Source organism: Staurois parvus, unplaced genomic scaffold (genome assembly GCF_062004578.1).
Source record: "Staurois parvus isolate SC_StPar_1 unplaced genomic scaffold, SC_StPar_1.0 ptg000882l, whole genome shotgun sequence".
In the NCBI taxonomy this organism is placed as follows: domain Eukaryota; kingdom Metazoa; phylum Chordata; class Amphibia; order Anura; family Ranidae; genus Staurois; species Staurois parvus.
In genome coordinates, this window is record NW_028318678.1 from 2743119 (window position 1) to 2765746 (window position 22628).

Sequence of the window (22628 nt, forward strand, 5' to 3'; positions counted from 1 at the left end):
AAAGAAAGAAACCGTTCCCCCTTTAATCTGTGAGAACACTCAACCAGACAAAGTTAAAAAAATCTGAAGAATGTATTTAAAATATATATATTTTTAAAAATATATATTATTATATTATTATTATACAGGATTTATATCACGCCCACAGTTTACTCAGCGCTTTACAATATAACGGGAGACAATACAGCAACAATACAGTTCAATACAAGAGGGATAGGAGGGCCCTGATCCTGGGAGCTATATATTTTTTAAACATATTCTTCAGGTTTTTTTTTAACATGTAAAAAAGTAATTTTAACATATATTTTTACATATATTTGCAAATGCATTCCAAAAATGGAGATTTGTATCTTGAAAGACATACAGTATATTTGAAATGTATTTTTAAAAAATTTCTTCATATAGTTTGTTAGAAAAACGCATTTCAACATGCAGTATATTATGTGTGTGTGTATATATATATATATATATATATATTATTTTGAAATATATTGAATACGGCCAAAATGTTAGCATTTCAAATAAATGTCAATATATTTGGGAAGAATTATTTTAAAATATATTTCAAATATATTTTTCTTCCATATGGGTTGAATCGCCTCTCTAAATAGTCGTATCTTGATCCAGCACTGTACCCATCTCTCCTCTCTTTCTGCTGACAGAGGCAGCAACGGAAGACATTGGCTCCTGCTGCTGTCAATCAAATGTCAACATACCATGGAGAACAAGCATAGCCACCCTCCAACAGGAAGTCAGATCACAGCAGCAAAGAAGATAAATCTGGAGGAGGCTGAGTGCAATAGAATGGACTTTTCTGAGTTAAGAATACGTACTTTAATAGAATTGTTATTTAAATACTAGAGTTTGTCGCTTTAACCTCCTGCGTCCATACTGTTCACAGCAGACCACAAAAACCGAACCTTTTTTTTTGTTGCCTTATTTACTTATTTCCAAACCCAAATTTAAATCTATTTATTGGTAATGAATTAAAAGAACCAGGTAGTGCTCTATGCGAATAGCATTGGGTTGCCCAAGCGACGGTGACTCAGCCGCGGCGTGTAAATTGAAAAACAAAAGAAAAGAAATCTGGAGATCAGGAGGAGGCTGAGTGCAATAGAATGGACTTTTCTGAGTTAAGAATACGTACTTTAATAGAATTGTTATTTAAATACTAGAGTTTGTCGCTTTAACCTCCTGCGTCCATACTGTTCACAGCAGAACACAGAAAGCCAACCTTTTTTTTTTTTGCCTTATCTACTTCTTGCGAAACCCAAATTTAAATCTATTTATTGTTAATAAATTAAAAGAACCAGGTATTGCTCTATGCGAATAGCATTGGGTTGCCCAAGCGACGGTGACTCAACCGCGGCGTGTAAATTGAAAAACAAAAATGTAATTCATTGATAATGAGAAGGGAAAATAAAGCAGGCGGTGTAATTTGGAATAATGGCGATGTATTAGGGTGGGGATTGGCTGCCTTTTTTCCTGGCGTTCCGCTGTGGAGCACAAACACAAAAGGCCGTGTTTTAGGGGCATGGATGGTTTAATTCTCTGCTGTTAATATAAAAGATTGTACTGTAATAGAATGGAAATATCAGAATGCAATCATTCTTCCTCGCTTGACACTGCAGTTGTCATATTTACAGCCTGATCAGTGCCGAGGGTGTTTGCTTTTAGGGTGTCCTTTAGGATTATTACTACATAGAAAGTAGAGTGTTATATAAAAATGCCATTATAAACAGATATTGTCATTGCTGCCATCCAGGACAATGTAACATTGTCATTGGAAAAAGCATCCCCTGATTTCTATATGCAGTACCTACCTTCAGGGGCGTCCCTAGGGTTGGTGTCACCCGGTGCGATAACACTTGGTGACACCCCTTCTGACGATCCCCGCAGAATTGATCGGATCTGCGTATTGGGGAGGATAATGGATCGGACTCCGATCCATTATGCTCAATCCACAGATCTGATCCATCCTGCGGGGATCATCGGCTTGCTTTACAACTTACCTTTTTGTGGAGCGGGTCCGGTGTCACCCCGTATAGGTTGCATGACGACGATCCCCGCAAGATGGATCGGATCTGCGGATTGAGCATAATGGATCGGAGTCTGATCCATTATCCTACCCAATCCACAGATCCGATCCATCCTGTGGGGGTCATCGGCATGCAATCTATACGGGGTGACACCGGACCCGCTCCACAAAAAAGGTAAGTTGTAAAGAAAGCTGATGATCCCCGCAGGATGGATCGGATCTGCAGATTGGGGAGGATAATGGATCAGAGTCCAATCCATTATGCTCAATCCGCAAATCTGATCCATCCTGTGGGGATCGTCATCTTGCTTCACAACTTAACTTTTTGTGGAGCGGGTCCGGTGTCACCCCATGCGGTAGGTGTCACCCAGTGCGGCGCGCTCCCCCGCACCTGCCTAGAGACGCCACTGCCTACGTTACTTACTTGCGATCCGCCAGTGTCGAAGACCTGCAGAAGTAATGACATCCCTCCCCAGGTCATGCTATTTTTATTGTTTTTATACAGGAGTTCTATAGTACCAGCACTTTAAAAAATAGAGACAGTACACTTGCAATACCAATCAATACAAGAGGGATGGGAGGGCCCTGCACTTGAGAGCTTACAATCAAACAAAGAATGGGCACATGATACAAAAGGTGGGGGATGAGCTGATAAAGAAAGGAAAATTCAATTTTTCAGGTGGCGGTATATGGGCAGATGCAGTTAGCCTCCTCACCTGTAGGTGGCCTTGTGCCATTGCTGCATTGGAAGAGGGGTCTTGTAGGATATTGGTCCCTTAAGCCGGCTGTACATGGATCAAAAATTTGGTTCAGCAGGGACCAACCAACTTTCAATCCATGTATGGGCAGGGAGGCTGTACAGAAGTCGATCGGCAGATTGGGTTTTCCTCACTTAGTCATAGCTGGAAGCGTAGATCAGTGTATTCTGATGGCAGGGAAGTCTCCCCACAATCATACTACAATAGCTCAGCGGGGAGGATTCCCCAAATACATTGGATCAAGTCAACAACTCATTTTTTTTTTCATTCAACCTAATGGTTTTGCCCAGAGCAGCCCCAATCCTCCTCGTTCAGTCGTAACCGGCAGAGCAGATCAGTGTATTCTGATGTCGGGGAAGTCTCCCCACAATCATACTACAATAGCTCAGTGGGGAGGATTCCCCCAATACATTTGATCAAGTCATCAACTCATTTTTTTTTTCATTCAACCTAATGGTTTTGCACAGAGCAGCCCCAATCCTCCTCTTCTCGCATCCCGCACTGGTGCTCCTGACACCTCCCCTCCGCTATGTGCCCCAAAACATGCCACTTGCTATGGGGGCACTCATGCATTGTAACTCCCAAGCCAACTCTGTGAGTCAATTGATGCACAGAGCATGGCTTGGCCCTGCCTATCACTAATACCTCAATGGCTGTGATTGCCAATGGCTCCCACTGTTGTCTCTGAGCAAATGAGGAGGGAGAGAGTGGAAAGAGCACATCTAGGGTCCTGACCTCATCAAGACCAATGCAGGGTACACAGCCCTGCATTAGACGTGTTGATGCCAAGGATCATGGGAGAGCGCCATCTGCTGGGAGAGTGGAGAATCACGTAAGTAAAAGTGTTCTCCTCTCCCCTAGACAAAATGAGCTATTAACCCTTACAGTGCTGAATAATTTCGCATTTTTGCGGAGTAAGGCTTTAAAGTTGAACTCTAGACTCAGTTTTATTGTTAACCAGTTGTGGACACTGGGCATGCTACACACTCCCCAAAAAATCTTTAATGCTTGTAGTGCTTGTACTTGTAATACACCAGCTTCTACTGTCTCACTGCCACTACAAATGAGAGGGGGGGTAGTGGCAGTGAGACAGTATAAGCTGGTGTATTACAAGTACAAGCACTACAAGCATTAAAGATTTTTGGGGGAGTGTGTAGCATGCCCAGTGTCCACAACTGGTTAACAATAAAACTGAGTCTAGAGTTCAACAGAGGTTGTATTTATATTGCCACTTTAGCATTTGGGAAGTACCCACAAGGGCAATATAAATACAACCTCTGTATGAATAGCTGCTGTCAATAGACTGACGCAGCGTTTATAAACATTGTTCAGACAAAGAATAGAGGTTTTTTCTTTCTTTAATAAAATTTGTATTTACTTACCCCTTATTAAGCCTTAGTTTACTATAACCCTGAACGTAGATTTTGCTTCCTGAAGACGTTTTGGTGTCTTTTATAAAATGTGGGCTGTGAAAAACCTGTAACTTGACTTGAACATACGGTATTATGGAAATCTTCTGATTTTGCAATCTATGTTGACTATGCTGCACACATGAAAGAAGCATATAAACACGTGGAACTGTTGTTGAAGCACATCCAGTACACCAAGTACAGCTGGAATATCTAATAAATCACAGTGCAGCTCTAAAAAATATTCTTTACAAGTGACTCAGCAATTAAATAGATAATGAAGTTCATAAATGAATAAATGATGAATAAATATTAAAAGTTCAAAGGTGACAATTAGTGCTCTGAAGGTGCCTGCTCCAATGATAATCCGGTGCTTGTGCAAATGGGTGTAGTAAAATTGCGCACTCACCAGATGCGCAACATAACCACGCATGTAAATATATAGCCAGATGTCCTCTTAAGGAGATCAGGGTAGACCAGGTGGTGGATTATCCTCCCTCTGAAGGGCGAGCGGCACAGCAGATAGCTCCAGGACACTACGTTGATCCAAAACAGCCAAGGTCCCCTTAAGGGTTGGGTGGGTGTTGCTGCCTGGGTATACAGGAGATCCCCTCTCTGGATACTAGGATGGATCTTTGGTCTTGAATGGGCTTCTGAAAACCAATCGCTCCACCTGCACAGGTCAGTCAATCTGGAAATACAGCTGGGATATCCCCTGGTTCACATTTCTCAGGGGCATTCTGTACACCATCTGTTTACAGAACTCCTCCAGGTAGCCATATTGCTTAGCATTCTACAAGAAATGATTGAAAAAGAAAGGTCGTGTTTAATAATGTTCAATTACAATATGATTTGTGTCGCAATTGTATACACTATATTATATATATATATATTTTTTTTTGCTATTTTTTCCTGCAAAAGTGGACTTGCCCTTTAAGTTAATTCTATAGAGGGTGGAGTTAAGCTTTAACCATCGGATGCTCCCAGGGTATTTTATGTCAATTTGTGAATCCAGCTGTGCCTATAATTCACAGCTTATACCAGTTTAGTCAATTAAATCACACCAACGGTTGACTTTAAAGCAGCTAATTATGTTTTCAGCACCACAGACAGCTCTGAGCTGAATATTGGGCACAGATCCAAAAGTTCAGTAAATATCTGCAAATGCGCGAGTAGGATGTGGCAGGAACAGAGTACCGAAACGCAGACTGCCGTTGTGGGCCTGCTTCTGAAAATGCTAATTTCCTGGCTGTGTCTGGCTCCGGTACTATGTCTGGCTCCTGTGCTGTGTCTGGCTCCTGTGCTGTGTCTGGCTCCTGTGCTGTGTCTGGCTCCGGTGCTGTGTCTGGCTCCTGTGCTGTGTCTGGCTCCTGTGCTGTGTCTGGCTCCGGTGCTGTGTCTGGCTCCTGTGCTGTGTCTGGCTCCGGTGCTGTGTCTGGCTCCTGTGCTGTGTCTGGCTCCTGTGCTGTGTCTGGCTCCTGTGCTGTGTCTGGCTTCGGTGCTGTGTCTGACTCCGGTGCTGTGTCTGGCTCCTGTGCTGTGTCTGGCTCCTGTGCTGTGTCTGGCTCTGGTGCTGTGTCTGGCTCCTGTGCTGTGTCTGGCTCTGGTGCTGTGTCTGGCTCCTGTGCTGTGTCTGGCTCCTGTGCTGTGTCTGGCTCCTGTCCTGTGTCTGGCTCCTGTACTGTGTATGGCTCCTGAGTCATTGATTCGGGAAAGTGATTCTGCCCTGCAATGATGATGCCATAAAGCCTGCTGAACATCCAGGTTAGTGACCCCTGTTTTTCATTTCAGAATGGTTTGTCTATGTGCAAAGTCAATGTGAACAGGAGTATTTTTTTTATTTTCAACCAGCTACTGCACTTGTGGGGCACTAACAAAGAAAGTGGCAGGGTCTGCATCCCTTTAGACATGATTTCCCTTTGGATTCACATATTACCAGCCTTTCCAGCAATGCAGGGGTAGCTTGAATGTTTATGTGGACCCAGCCAATCCCTGGAGAGGTGTGACCAGTAGGTGGTTGGAGAGTCCATAAATGGTCTGAGGCCTGGAGGAGAGAGATAGGGGGTCCTCAGTTCAAATCCCAACCAGGCCACTATCTGCATTGGGTTTGCCAGCCTTTATCCTCCGGCAGGGACAGAGAACTGCATGTTGTTTTTGTTTTTTGCAACTATGCCAGCAGTACTCTGCTTGTAAAAAGACCCACCCAAATGATTGATCGCTTTGATCATTAGATTAGCTCACTGATCTTTTTTTCTTCAGAGGTCTTCTCAGAGCTTACAATCAAAGTGGTTGTAAACGCTTACATACACCGGAATAATACAATATATAGTAAGCGCTCTCAATGATTCTAGCAGCTGAACATTAAAGAAAAACGCATAAAAAAGTCCCCAAAATTCATGTATAGACAAAATGCAGCGCTTAAAAAGAACATTAAAATAATGATGAAACACAGTCCGATAAAGGTGCTCCTTGATTCCCAGTGCAAATGGTAGAAATACACACTAACCAGAAAGCGTATAAGTAATACGCATGTGAGCATATATCCTGAAGGTCCCCCTCTCCTTTCAGGTCTGGTCAAGGAAGTAGCTGGGAAAATGGAGATCCTACGCCCTCATGTGGTGAAAGAATGGTCCAGCAGGTTACAGAAGAATCAATCAAGATCAGCCTCCCCCTTCTCAGGAACTGACACAGGGATCACTTAGGGCTGTAAGGGTTGAAAAGCAGAAATGTGGAGCCTATCTTATTACAGATTAGGCCAACATGGTTTGCTTATCCTGGTTAGAAAATTCTCCCACAAGTCATCAGAAATGACTTGTGGGAGAATTTGATTGATTCTTCTCTGACCTGCTGGACCATTCTTTCACCACATGAGGGCGTAGGATCTCCATTTTCCCAGCTACTTCCTTGACCAGACCTGAAAGGAGAGGGGGACCTTCAGGATATATGCTCACATGCGTATTACTTATACGCTTTCTGGTTAGTGTGTATTTCTACCATTTGCACTGGGAATCAAGGAGCACCTTTATCGGACTGTGTTTCATCATTATTTTGATGTTCTTTTTAAGCGCTGCATTCTGTCTATACATGCTTACATACTCCAACTGAAGTGACTGGCCTCAGGTGATACACAAAGAGGAAACAAATCCTCCAGATACGCAAGTTGTATCTGTTTATCTGGATCCCTTTTTCTTCTACATATGAACCAACACTTACCCTCAGATTTCAAACTTCAAAAATAGATAAATAAAAGCAGCCTGCACACATAAAGGCAATATTATGATGTAAATGAAGAAAATGCAGCACTAGTTAAATAATAGTCTTATGTCACTTTCAATAAAGTCCATATAAGTTCCCAAATGAATGGAATCAGGTGAATAAAGGGAAATGTTCGATCCCAAAAAAGGTCACCATACACCCAAAACAGATTGGCCTCTTACCAGACAGTTTGACCGTACAAAGTTGGTCAACATGTGCAGTGTGATATAACATAAGTACAGCAATCGATCCTCAATAAAGATCCCCTCCAGAATGAAAAGTAACTTCTCCACCTTCAATGATCTCCAAATGGCAGAAACTCTCATCCGATGGTCAGGGAATGAATAAAGAGAAAAGGCAACTCATAGTGTAGTATTTAAAATATAATTTGATACATTTATTTAGGTTCCACTGGGTGGAGCCTCACCCTCTGATGTCATCGCGTTCTGGAGGGAAGGCGGCCATCTTGTCGGTTAGAAACATCTTGTTTTACCATGCTAGTTATCCTATATGTTGATGTACATGGAACGTAAATACATTTATCAAATTTGATTTTAAATACTACACTATGAGTTGCCTTTTCTCTTTATTCATTCCCTGACCATCGGATGGGAGTTTTCGCCATTTGGGGATCATTGAAGGTGGAGAAGTTACTTTTCTTCTACAGCCTCCTTTTACACAGCATTTCTGAGCTCTAAGTGCCCGGTCCTACCGGTGCGAGTTGCAAATGTAAATCACACCTGAAATTGCATCAAATGAATTTGATTGTGAGTGTCTCAACATGTGCGATTTGTTGCAGTGCGAAATCTAAAGTAGTTCTTGCATTACTTTTTCTGCAGGTTATTGCGATTTCACATACATAGAATGCAATGGAAATTGCAAAGCAAATAGCAAGAAATTGTTGAAAATCTTCACAGGTCGCAATAAAGTCTTCAGAAATCGCACCTGAAATTGCTCTGAACTTGCACACAAATCGCAGGATTTTAAATCGCAGCAGTGTGACCACAGCAGAGGGGGTGGGGATCTGATGTCAAACACTGCACAGCATAGAGCAGGGAGCTGAGTGTAATCTGAGACATGAGTGGAGGGAATGGACACACATCCCTCTACATAGTCTCATAGAAAAGCATGCACAGCTGAGGCGCTGGAGGAGGAGGGGGCAGGGCCATCTCCTGGGGTTGCTTATTGTCAGCATAGACCAGACTTTTTCAACCTTCTTAACACCTTCTTGAAATAACTTTCTGGTCTCAGGGAACTCCTGCTAAAAGTTACTATATCTACAACCCATGATACATTAGTCTGATGGCCAGTGGGAAGAATGCTCCTTACATTTGTGGTCATAGGAAAGAAATACCCCCGTATAGATAGCTAAAAAGATCATTAGTGTCAGTAGGAACTTATCTGAGAGGCAGAAATTGCTCAAGGAACCCCTAGCAACCTCTGGAGGAACCAGGGGCGGACTGACCATTTGGAAAGAGGGCCCGGGGTCAGTTGGGGGCCCCATGAGATGCCCCTGGTACCTTTTTCATAGGCTTTTTTGAGTTTGGGAAGGACACAGGGGCCCCATGATCCCCTATTGCCCAGGGGCCCCTTGAGTTGTCATTCCGCCCCTGGGAGGAACCCTTGGGTTCCATGAAATTATGGTGGAGAAACCCTGGCATAGACTGTCATAAATGACTCACAGCAGAAGAATAAGAGACCAAACAGAAAAAAACGCTTGGTGCTTTTGGTTGAGGCAAGTTCACACTATAGAAGGATGTGCTTTGTTCATCTTTCGTCTCATGGGTTCACAACCACTTTAACCTCCTCGGCGGTATGATTATTTCCGATTTTTGGTGCTGAAAGCGGTACCATTTTTTTGCATGGAAATATGTAGTTTTTTATTGTAGGCTGTAATTTTTAGGAATAACTCACTGAAATCTGTCCGAACAAGAGTCTAGTAAACATCCCGGATATGATAAAACTTGAAACACAAAATCATAAATTATAATTTAATAAATAATCATAAAAAAAAATAATATAATAATAATATATTTAATTCAATAATATAATCAAACCAAAAACACTGAAATTTGAAATACAGAGACAAGTACACATTTTAGAGGGATATGCTTTGTTTATATTTCATATCTGAGGTTTACAGCCACTTTAAGGATTCTAGAAAAAGCAATCCTGAGGCTGTATCTATTATTATTACACTGAGACTGATCAAGCGAGTATAGTAGGCACACCCTTCCACTTTATTTATTTATTGTATGGCTCCTTTTACATGGGTTTTCTGTTCAGGTCTGCCTGTCGGTTTTTCAAGTGGACCTGAGTGGAAGCTGCATGCAGCTCTATGGGCAAGAGAGGACAAAAGATAAAAGACCCTCACAAGACTCTGATCCCTCGCTCTCAGTGATGACAGAAGCGGGTTCTTTATAGCTGTAGGCTCCTAGGATTGATTCGACACAACTTCAAAAGAAGAAAGGGAACCACTTACTGTATTAAATGCCTCGTATTTATTTATTCATCAGTCCAACAAAATGACCAGTCTTTCCAAGATACATCCCAACTATGGGCATGTGGAAGTAACCGGACTTATGTTCATTAACATCCTCTTGGCTCCGAATCTGTACAGGTCCAGAGAAAAAAACAGAAAAGGACTGTGCTCTTTTCTGTTTTTCCAGATTTTTCCAGATCAAACATGACAGATTGGAGATAGCCTGATGTAAATGGACACAAATCTATTTACATCAGGGTGCCCATAGAGCTATTATGGGTCCATTGTCAAGATGCAAACCGAGGGGAAACGGAGGATGGGGAAGCTGGAGTTCTTCTTTGAATGTTTTAATCTGGATACATTTAAAATGAACGAGGGGAACACTGGATATTTCGGTACCCAATAACAAAAATAAATGTACATTAAATATAATAAAAAGTTTTTTTTCTGTATTTTTGTAATATGACAAACATTGATAGATAGATAGATAGATAGATAGATAGATAGATAGATAGATAGATACAGGGGTGGACTGACAACTCATGGGGCCCCCAGGCAATAGGGGATCATGGGGCCCCTGTGTCCTTGCCCAAACTCAAAAAAGCCTATGAAAAAATGTGCCAGGGGCATCTCATGGGGCCCCCTACTGACCCCAGGCCCTCGGGCAGTGCCCGAGTTTCCAAATGGTCAGTCCACCCCTGGATAGATAGATAGATAGATAGATAGATAGATAGATAGATAGATAGATATACACTATATTGCCAAAAGTATTGGGCCGCCTGCCTTTCCACGCACATGAACTTTAATGACATCCCAGTCTTAGTCCATAGGGTTCAATATTGAGTTGGCCCCGCCCTTTGCAGCTATAACAACTTCAACTCTTCAGGGAAGGCCGTCCACAAGGTTTAGGAGGGTGTCTATGGGAAGGTTTGACCATTCTTCCAGAAGCACATTTGTCAGGTCAGGCATTGATGTTGGACAAGAAGGTCTGGCTCGCAGTCTTCACTCTAATTCATCCCAAAGGTGTTCTATCTGGTTGAGGCCAGGACTCTGTGCAGGCCAGTCAAGTTCCTCCACCCCAAACTGGCTCATCCATGTCTTTATGGACCTTGCTTGGTGCACTGGTGTGCAGTCATGTTGGAAGAGGAAGGGGCCATCCCCAAACTCTTCCCACAAAGTTGGAAGTATGAAATTGTCCAAAATGTCTTGGTTTGCTGATGCCTTAAGAGTTCTCTTCACTGGAACTAGGGGGCCAAGCCCAACCCCTGAAAAACAACTCCACACCATAATCCCCCCTCCACCAAACTTTACGGTTGGCTCAATGCAGTCAGGCAAGGACCGTTCTCCTGGCAACCACCAAACCCAGACACGTCCATCGGATTGCCAGACAGAGAAGTGTGATTGGTCACTCCAGAGAACACGTCTCCACTGCTCTAGAGTCCAGTGGCAGCGTGCTTTACACCACGGCATCCGATGCTTTGCATTGCACTTGGTGATGTAAGGTTTGGATGAAGCTGCTTGGCCATGGAAACCCATTCCATGAAGCTCTCTACGCACTGTTGTTGAGCTAATATGAAGGCCACACCCAGTTTGGAGGGCTTCAGCTATTGATTCTGCAGACAGTTGGTGACTTCTGCGCACTGTGCGCTTCAGCATGCGCTGACCCCGCTCTGTCATGTGACGTGGCCTACCACTTGGTGGCTGAGTTGCTGTTGTTCCCAGTTGCTTCCACTTTGTTATAATCCCACTAACAGTTGACCGTGGAATATTTAGTAGCCAGGAAATGTCATGGATGGACTTATTGCACAGGTGACAACCTATCACGGGACCACGCTTGGAGTCACTGAGCTCCTGAGAGCGACCCATTCTTTCACCAATGTCTGAAGAAGCAGTCTGCATGCCTAGGGGATGATTTTATACACCTGTGGTCATGGAGGTGATTGGAACACCTGAATCCAATGATTTGGAGGGACCTATACTTTTGGCAATATAGTGTGTATATATATAGATATATGTAGATAAATAGATAGATTAGATAGATAAATATGGATAGATAGATAGATAGATAGATAGATAGATAGATAGATAGATAGATAGATAGATAGATAGATATGGATAGATATAGTACAGAAATCATAAAGATTGAGAATAAACCCCTTGATGAAGACAACACTATCTGAATGTTGAAACACATTGGAGTTCTATATCTGTACATCTGATATTCTCTTTGTGAAGCATTGGTTATATGTTTTCATAATTGAATTATGAGTAATTTATTTTAAATTAGAGTGATGGGTTGGAATGAACTATAACACTGTCAGAGAGCACTCTTTCACTTTTATAGTGTGTTCAAACCTCTGGATTTTGGGGCACCTTGACGGTAGATCACTGTTTCCTGGGAGCAAGCAACAAGTAAATATGGATATTATCTTTGTGATCTGGTACATAGGGTGATGTACCTCCATCCCTATATAAACTGTATATACATTCAAAAGAAGAACCGTTCATGGAAATTTACAGACGATACTTCACTAAAACATAACAGCCTTTGTAAACTTAAAAGTCATATATTTTATTAATAAAACAATTCAGATAAAAGCATATATTTATAGTCATACTATATCAGAACGTCTCACTTTGTATTCACGTTAATACATAGGACACATCACACGGTGTGAAAGTTCATTTTATTCAAAATTTCTTCCACAGGATTTACCATAATATGGCGTTCACACAAATTTTCCAACAATTTTTGTGAAACTGAATTTAATTCATTAGGAGCAGACAATAAATAGTAATATTTAATCAGTCAACATTAAAACCAAAGAACTCCAGAAGAGGAACGCAAGAGCTGGTCTAACTTGGGAACTGTGGGAGACTGGGGCACCCACACATAGGTAGATGGAGGCAGTTGGGACTTGGGAAGTTATGATCCTAGAAGGTTGTTGTAAACCAAGAGTATGATGTTCCACTCATCTCATCCAAGAGTAAAGCCCCTCTATCTAGTAAATAAGGACTCTTACAGTGCCTCATAAATTGAACCTGTTACTTTATCCAACATGGGAAAAGTACAGGTACAGGAACAGGAACATGTAAGGAAGAAACTCAATAAAGAACATTCTATAGAGTGTGGTCTATGAGTAAAATAAATAAAACCTTCATTAGATCATGAAGAATTATTAAAAATATGTATGAACCTCATCACAAGGGAGATCAATCTATACTGCTTTGAAAAATCAAAAATTTGGTCCCATAGGATATATCCTAGGGTAACATGTCTCAACCTTGTTATCTTCTTAATTTGTTAGTGGTCAGAGGGAAAATGCTTCTTACTTCAGTGGACAGTGGAAAGAATGTCATATTTACAGTAGTGGTTAGATTGCCACCCTTACAGACAGCTAGAAAAATCAGAGTTCTTGTCTCTGTCAAGTGGTATTCATCCCAGAAATATGCAAGCACTAAATGAGACCTCAAGGAACACCTAGAAACCTCGGGAGGAATCCAAGGGTTCCACAGAACCCTGGCTGAGAATGGCTGATCTACAAAATGGTCTACAGAACTACACTAACCGGCCACTTTATTAGGTACACCTGTTCAATTGCTTGGTAACACAAATTGGTCAAATAATATAAAAAAAATATATCCGCGCTGACTGCCAAAGACTAATTGCTAATCAGCAAATCACATGACAGCAACTCACTGCATTTAGGCATTTAGACGTGGTGAAGACAGCTTGCTGAAGTTCAAACCGAGCCTCAGAATGGGGAAGAAAGGGGATTTAGATGACATTGAACGTGGCATGGTTGTTGGTGCCAGATGAGCTACTCTGAGTATTTCAAAAACTGCTGATCTACTGGGATTTTCACGCACAACCATCTCCAATATCCAGTGAGCGGCAGTTGTGTGGATGAAAATGCCTTGTTGATGTCAGAGGTCAGAGGAGAATGGGCAGACTGGTTGCTGCAACAATCAGATGGTAGGGTCAGAATTTGGCATATACTACATGAAAGTATGGATCCATCCTGCCTTGGTTCAGGCTGGTGGTGGTGGTGTAATGGTGTGGAGGAGATTTTCTTGGCACTAGCAAGGTGTACCTAATAAAGTGACCGGTGAGTGTATGCAGGTACCATCAATGGGAGGTCAGTCAGCCACAGCACAAGCAATTCCTAGCAATCTCTGGTTATAACTAGATCCACAGAATCCTGGCTGAGAATGGCTAGTCTACAAATGGGAGGCCAAAGAGCCATAGCTCAAGGAAACCCTAGCAACCTCTGGAGCAGGGGCGGACTGACAACTCATGGGGCCCCCGGGCAATAGGGGATCATGGGGCCCCTGTGTCCTTGCCCAAACTCAAAAAAGCCTATGAAAAAGGTACCAGGGGCATCTCATGGGGCCCCCTACTGACCCCGGGTCCTTGGGCAATGCTCAAGTTTTCAAATGGTCAGTCCGCCCCTGCTCTGGAGAAACCCTAGTGTTCTGGGGAACCCTGGTTGAGATTGGCTGGACTAGAGTAATATGCAGGTTATTTGCCTTAGACAGTGCTTAACATGCTGCTTTACTAAAATGGTTGTGAAGAGGGTATATCCACAATCAATAAGCGTGAAAAAACTACAAATGTTGGAAGAGCGTCTCCACACAGCATATTCAGTACATCCATGGAACGTAATTCTAAATTACCTTGAACTGAGCGACTTATATTCAAAGGGAATCCCATCTTTGCAGAAGTGGAAATTGCCTTAGGCTAGGCAGTAAGAATTTCAAAATTGCTTTAGACTAGGTAATATGAATTTTAAATCCTTACCATAGATAGCACTAACATGTGCCCCGTATAGTCAAGTATGTTACACATTCACTGCACAAGATGAGAAATCTCAATATGAATCAACTCAGAATACAGGCTGTGCCTACAGACAATCTCGGAAGCCAATATGCAAATTCCTTTCTATTCATTTAAGCACATAGCAATCTCTTGTCCAAGGCGTATGGTTGAGCACAGTGATAACTTGAAAATATCTGCAGGTAATGTAGAAGAAATAAATGATCATTTTTAAGAATTTATTTATGATAGATCATATTTTCAATTAATGCGGTGTGATTGTCGGATACTTTAATCGCTTGTACAGGTGTGTTGATCTCCTGGGTACCCAACAGTCCTTAGGGCTCATTCACACCTGTGTCAGCCCTCGCCACCCCTCTTAAAAGAAAGTTGTGGTGGATTTCTTTTCAGAGGTTGGTAGAGCAGCGTCTGCCAGGCAGGGGTGGACTGATAACTCATGGGGCCCCCGGGCAATAAGGGATCATGGGGCCCCTGTGTCCTTCCCAAACTCAAAAAAGCCTATGAAAAAGGTACCAGGGCCATCTCATGGGGCCCCCTACTGACCCCGGGCTCTCGGGCAGTGCCCAAGTTTCCAAATGATCAGTCCGCCCCTGCTTGTACTTAAATGTACAAATCAGTATGGGGTCTAGATATAAAAAAAAAATCAATGTGAATATCGCAGCATTTGCACAGCCGTCAAAATAATCCCAGTACTGTGTCTAATATGTCTATTTCCTATGATCATCAATTCCATCTAATGACAATACTGCAGTATTTTCCTGAAACACCTCAATCAGGATAGTAGCAAACAGGGGCGGACTGACCATTTGGAAACTCGGGCACTGCCCGAGGGCCCGGTGTCAGTAGGGGGCCCCATGAGATGCCCCTGGTACCTTTTTCATAGGCTTTTTTGAGTTTGGGCAAGGACACAGGGGCCCCATGATCCCCTATTGCCCAGGGGCCCCATGAGTTGTCAGTCCGCCCCTGGTAGCACATTATGGCCAACAGATGGAGCTGACAAATATCAGAAATACATATTGTTAGGACTCCATAGTGTACAGCCAGCATTAGACAGATATCTCTGCAATAACTGGGTCCAAAGAAAAGGCAAGCAGGGTGATTGCTAATAGCTGAAGCTCATCTCTGTGTGTTTGTATTATAACTAAATTAGAAAAGAATGGTTATGAAACTTGTCGCCGCTAACTTTCTTTCTCTCAGTAATCATCAGGTACTCAATACATGCCTTTATTCACAGTGTTCATATAATGTCCCTATTAGCATTGAAATGTGTGTCTGTTGTGTAAAAGGCATGGCCCTTGAAAGGAAAGATCATTATGAAATAGTTTATTATTGATATTGTTATGTAACGGCTGTTTGTAAGTCACACAAAAAAAAGTATAACCTACCCAACGTGAGTCACTGCAGCAGGACAATGAAAAGTAATGAAAAGTATGCCATCATTATATCGTATTAGGCAACGCACAGCATGCAGGGAAGCCGAATTACTGCCAAACATCCTTTTAGCAAGCCCGCTGTAAGTTTCTGAAAATTCTAAACTCTTCAGATCCAAAATGCTTATTATATACACTCACTGGCTACTTTTAAAATAACAAAAAAACATAAAAAACAGTGCAAATAAACAACTCAAAAAATATAAATAATACAAAAAAAATCATACAGAGAAAAATATACAATGGTTAAATAGCCCCACTCCAAAAAATAGAATATGGTGAGTTGAATGAAATAAAGTCCTTATTCCAAGACCCTTGACCCGTGTTCACACCCGTTTGTGCTAAAATCACATACCGCACTCACCAGATACTGGTGAAAAATACGCCTTATGTATGGGCTCAGGAATCCTAGATCCCCTCAATTCAGCCTCCAATCACCAGGTAAAGATGGAAATCCTCCAATGCAGGTAAAGATATATGCCTCAGAACTCCAAACTGTAGTTTAAATCAACCTCCAGGACCACCAGAGATCACTCGCCATAGGCAGTGGTGTATTTAGGTTTTGTGCTGCCCTAGGCAACACAAAAATCAGATCCCCCCATGGAGAAACCCTGACACCGACCAACACCCCCCTCCCCCATGAGGAGAGCCTGACATTACAACACCCCAGCCCCCCACACGAGAGAGTATTCCACTACCATTGCCCCCCCATACACTGACAACCCCCCACCACCATGGCGAGAGAGAAGACATTCACCTTCACAGCTCCGGACATCCCCGGGAGCAAGAGTCAGGCTCTGCATACACCATCAAGCAGCCCGCAGCCTCACTCAGATCTCACCTGGTCCCCATGCTGTTTGTGTCTCTTCTTCCATCCCTTCTTTAGGGGAGAGGCACTGCCTCCCTGAAAAATGCTGCTGCCCCCCTGAAAGATGCCGCCCTAGGCAAATGCCTTGTTTGCCTTATGGTAAATGCGCCCCTGGCCATAGGAAGATGATTGGTACAGAGAAAAAATGTATATAGTGTAATAGTGCAAAACTCAAACAGGATGAATGCAAATACCAAACCACTCCCATCTTAAAAGAATGTAATCAGCATTTATTATTTATCTGGAGCCAAAACGCCACATCACCAGGGTAAATATCTCGCAGTCAGCGATAGATGACAGCATGTTAGAATCCACCCTTTAGCAAGATGGCCCCTGAGAGCGCCACTCACCGGAAGTGACGTGGTACGTTGGACGGTGAAGCCAGAAATGCGTCAGAACGTTTCACCCCGTCCTCCAGAGGGCCTCTTTATTAGGTACACCTTGCTAGTGCTCAGAAAATATCTCCCCCACACCATTACACCACCACCAGCCTGAACCATTAATACAAGGCTGGATGGATCCATGTTTTCATGTTGTTGACAGCCAATTCTGACCCTACCATCTGAATGTTGCAGCAACCAGTCTGCCCGTTCTCCTCTGACATCAACAAGGCATTTTCCTCCACACAACTGCCGCTCACTGGATATTTTCTCTTTCTTGGACCATTCTCTGTAAACCCTAGAGATGGTTGTGCGTCAAAATCCCAGTAGAGCAACAATTTTTGAAATACTCAGACCAGCTCGTCTGGCACCAACAACCATGCCACGCTCAAAGTCACTTAAATCCCCTTTTTTCCCCATTCTGATGCTCAGTTTAAACTTCAGCAAGTTGTCTTCTAGATCCTTAAATGCATTGAGTTGCTGCCATGTGATTTGCAGATTAGCAATTTGTGCTACCAAGCAATTGAACAGGTGAACCTAATACAGTGGCTGGTGAGTGTATTTCAGTTGCATCCGTGTAACATCTCCTTCTGAAACTTTACCTGTTTGAGGAGCTGAGGTTTGAGTTTGTGGTGACACAGGGTTTGCTGCAAATCCTGGCTGTTAGCCAATAGTATGAATTAAAAAATTTGCAGAAGTGAACCTTCGATTGCTGCAGCAAGTCACACATTTGCTGGTGCCATTACTAAAAACGTCAGTTTTCCACTCAGGGCTGTACATTCACCCCCTCATGTTGGTTGCTAGGTCACTGGCAGCCACCTGTGTCCTAGAAACCAAGGATGATGTTTGCCCACATCCTAGCAAACAGTGACATCATTGGTTGCTAGGATGCCCGTGGCCGCATAGTCATTACTAGTTATGGATGTGGCGTAGCATACCAAACAAACGCTGTAACTGTGAGGAGTCAAGCTCGAAGACCAGTGGCTATAGCATTAGAGAGGTCCCCAATGACCATCAGGATGCGTATACAAGCAGGTCGCCATGGCGAATGAGGTTCACTTGAGGTGCAGGGTCTAAGCCCTAACTGGTATTCACCAGAGCTTCTGGTGGTGATGATGGGTTTTGCTTTATATATTAATACCAGGTCGCAGTCCTCAGGATCGCCCCATCAGAAGGTGAACAAGCCAGGGTCCAGTAGCAGATATAGCATGTAGGGTTCAAGCAGAAGTGTAGTCGAGGAACAAGCCAAACGTCGGTAACAAGTGGTTGCAGGTTCGGATCAAGCAGAAGCATACTTGAGGAACAAGTCAGTAGTTCCAAAGGCCACTAGAGAGGATACGGATGGCAGCAGGAGTGACAAGAGTGAGATATTGGCAGGGGAGAGCACAATAATCTGGCAAACAGAAAGTGCAAAGGCATGGTTTAAATAAGAAGTCCATTGGAGGAGGAAAGGGTTCAAGGTTTAAGAGAAACAAGACAAAGGCAAGGCTGTCTAAGGAATCCGGTACAGAGCTATCCAGCATCTCAGGTGGCTCAACAAGAAGAGATTCTACTAGACCTGGCAGAGGTTGCAGGTTCAGATCATCTGGGTCCTGACAAGTGCTGTGCAAAAAAAAAGACTATGGGGTTTCCCCAAAATTCAGAGTTTCAGTGAGCAGATGTCACAGCAGGTCAGGCTGGTAGGGGACAGGCTGGCAGTGGGAAGATGTCACAGCAAGGCAGGCTGGTAGGGGACAGGCTGGCAGCAGACAAATGTCACAGCAGGGCAAGCTGGTAGGGGACAGGCTGGCAGCGGATAGATGTCACAGCAGGTTAGGCTGGTAGGGGACAGGCTGGCAGCGGACAGATGTCACAGCAGGGCAGGCTGGTAGGGGACAGGCTGGCAGCGGGCAGATGTCACAGCAGGTCAGGCTGGTAGGGGACAGGCTGGCAGCGGACAGATGTCACAGCAGGGCAAGCTGGTAGGGGACAGGCTGGCAGCGGACAGATGTCACAGCAGGGCAAGCTGGTAGGGGACAGGCTGGCAGCGGGCAGATGTCACAGCAGGGCAGGCTGGTAGGGGACAGGCTGGCAGTGGACAGATGTCACAGCAGGGCAGGCTGGTAGGGGACAGATGAACCAGATGAATCGGACACAAGGGGGTTACTTATTAGTAACAAGAGGTTTAAAAACTACTCGCAAACAGAAGAAGTATAACAGCATGGTAAAGGAATGACTTTGGTAAGCCCTCAGTCTGAAAGTGATGTGAAGATGGATCCTGGTTGTGCAGGATGAGCAGAGATGCAGCCATCAGTGTTCAGCAATGCAGAGAGTTTATTAAAAATGGCGCCGAACCCAGCATGGACAGCAAGGAAGTCAGGACCTCGACAGGCGACCAATAGCAGGGCAGGAACAGGGTCAGGTGACGCATTTCGAAGCACTTGCTTCTTCTTCAGACCAGATTAGGGTGTGCTGGACTGCAGAGCTGTAGCGTACTGGATGAACAGGATGTAAGGATGCCGGGTCAGACAAGCCAGGTTGGCAACAGATGGGCAGATCAGACATAAACAGCAAACAGGAGAGAAGACATGTCACAGACATCAACGGTGGAGGAAGATCAGGCAGAGGCGGTAAGCAGAGGCAGAATCCAAAGAACAAGCCGAGGTCAGGACAAGTGGAGTCAGGAGCAAGTCGGGTCAAGATCAGAGGGCAAACACAGGAATCAGGATACACGCATGCAGAAGCTTCACACCAAACAGTAATTATCCAGTGCAGTAGTTCTGTTTAAATAGACCATTTGGCACCAGCCTTGGTGATAGGAGCGCACCCAGCTGAGCGCGTGCAGGTGTGCGTGCCTATGGTCATGTTTTTGCACATCTGCCCGGCCAGCTGCCGGTCTGCACATGTGCATATTTATACTATGAGCAAGCCTTTCCTGGAAGCTCTGCAGAAACATCTTACTCCATTGCATATACTAGCAGCCTTTTGTTGGGGGCATGTCATGTTTAAGCAGAAGAAGCAGTGAGAAGCAGTTAAGAAAGACTCAAGAGTGGACTGACAACTCATGGGGCCCCCGGGCAATAGGGGATCATGGGGCCCCTGTGTCCTTACCCAAACTCAAAAAAGCCTATGAAAAAGGTACCAGGGGCACCTCATGGGGCCCCCTACTGACCCCGGGCCCTCGGGCAGTGCCCAAGTTTCCAAATGGTCAGTCCGCCCCTGGAAAGACTTATTTTTAACAAGCCTCAGATGGCAGTGGCGTTGTATCCCAGCTGTTCCCTCAGTCACTACAAAATGATGTTAATTCTTCCTGTCCGGTCCTCACCTCCAGCCTGGACACCTCTGCCTCCACAGTAATTAAATGTGTTGATATTTATGTCAAGTTGGGTCTGATGCGCTGTAATTACTTTCACCTCACTCGACCTTCGCACCTCTTGTGACGCAAGAAAATAAAGTATCTGTTTATTAACGCTCACAAGGTGAAGAAAGTCATCCAAGATGAATTGATTGTTTAATTAGGAATCCTTAAACGCTTAATGATTTGTAAACAATAAAGCAGCAATTAATCATATGGAAACTCAATCCTTTCTCACAATGAAGGGGCAATGATAAATCCATATCTATGTTCTGTATTCTACATATACAATTAGTTATCAGATCAGACTCTGGAGAGGTGCCTACCCAAACCATGTATCTCCAAGTGATGGCTTTGTACACTGATACTTGGGGTCAAGCACTTGACTGAAGGTTGTAAATATGGAACTGACTGATGGTTGAAAGAAAATAATTGTAAGGCATTCTGATTTTGAACTCTTCCTTTTCCTAAAGTCTGTTTGGAGTGTCTTTGGTACCAGGCTTGTGTCAGTGTGGGATGCTGTGGGACTTATTGCTGTAAAGCCTGTAATGGGTAATGTAGAAGCACAGTTGGAGAATACTGTCCAAGTCAGGCTGGGTGTCTCTAAAGGGATGAACCGAACCATAACATAGGCCAAGGTCCCTGGGTAAGCCGAAGATCCCTGGACCCAGAGAGGAAGCGCTTTCATTTCTAGGCATGAATGGGAAAAAGTTAAAGCGTTCATGTGGTGACCATGCAGCCAAGCTCTTGGCACCCCACCTTTACACGACAGTTGGCATCATGAACAGGACACTGGGTGCCCATTAGTTAGAAGTGGTGCAAAGGATGAGGAACCCTACCATGGAGGTGGATTTAAATGGAGCGTGAGCAAAAAAGTCACAGTGGCTAAGTGGTTTTCACTTCTGCCTTGCAGCACTTGGGTTGTTGGTTCAAATCCCAACCACAGCACTACTAGCCTGGAGTTGCAAGTTCTCCCTGTGCCTGCATGGTTTCCTCCAACACTCTGAAGACATGCTGGTAGGTTAATTGGTTCCTATCTAAATTGGCCTTAGTGTATGAATGTGAGTTAGGGACCTTACATTGTAAGCTTCTTGAGACAGGGATCGATGTGAATGTGTAATGAATATGTAGAGTGATGTGCAAATTGACAGCGCTATATAAGTACACGTAATAAATAAAGCCAGGAGCACCTGCAACTAAGATGACACAGGTCCCATGCAGTCAAACCTTCTTGACTGATATCTGCTTCGAGGAATCCAAAGCAATTTCCTCAGAGGGGTGGAGGGCATGCTATGGCTGGTGTGCCTGATCTAGCTCCATGGACCAGCTGCCAGTCTATTAGTTAGTTCCACGCCAGAAAGGCTCAAGGGAGCTGTTGAGTGTTAGGAACAGGCATCCCCACCAAACAGGGAGAGAAGAGATCTCAGTGGTAGTGATGGGCCGAACACCCCTGTGTTCGCATTTGAACCTAATGAATGTTTGACCATGGAATTTGAACTTAAGTCTATGGGACTCTAACTTGAAAATTCAAAAGTGCCCATTTGAAGACTTATTTGCAAGTTATTGTCTATAAAAGGGGTATGGGGACTCGGGTACTGCCCTGAAGAACATAAATCAGTGGAAAAAAAATCTTTTCAAAAAGTACCTTATCTAAAGGGGCAGTCATTTTTCATTGCTTAAAGTAAAAAAAATATGAAAAATTCCTTTAAATATCATGCCTGTGGGGTCCCCATAAACTATCTGTAAAGTTGCACATCTGTACAATGTATAGAACTTGCTGCAGCAGGCCTGACTTTTTTTTAAAATTAGATTTTTCTTAAAAAAAAAAAACACAACA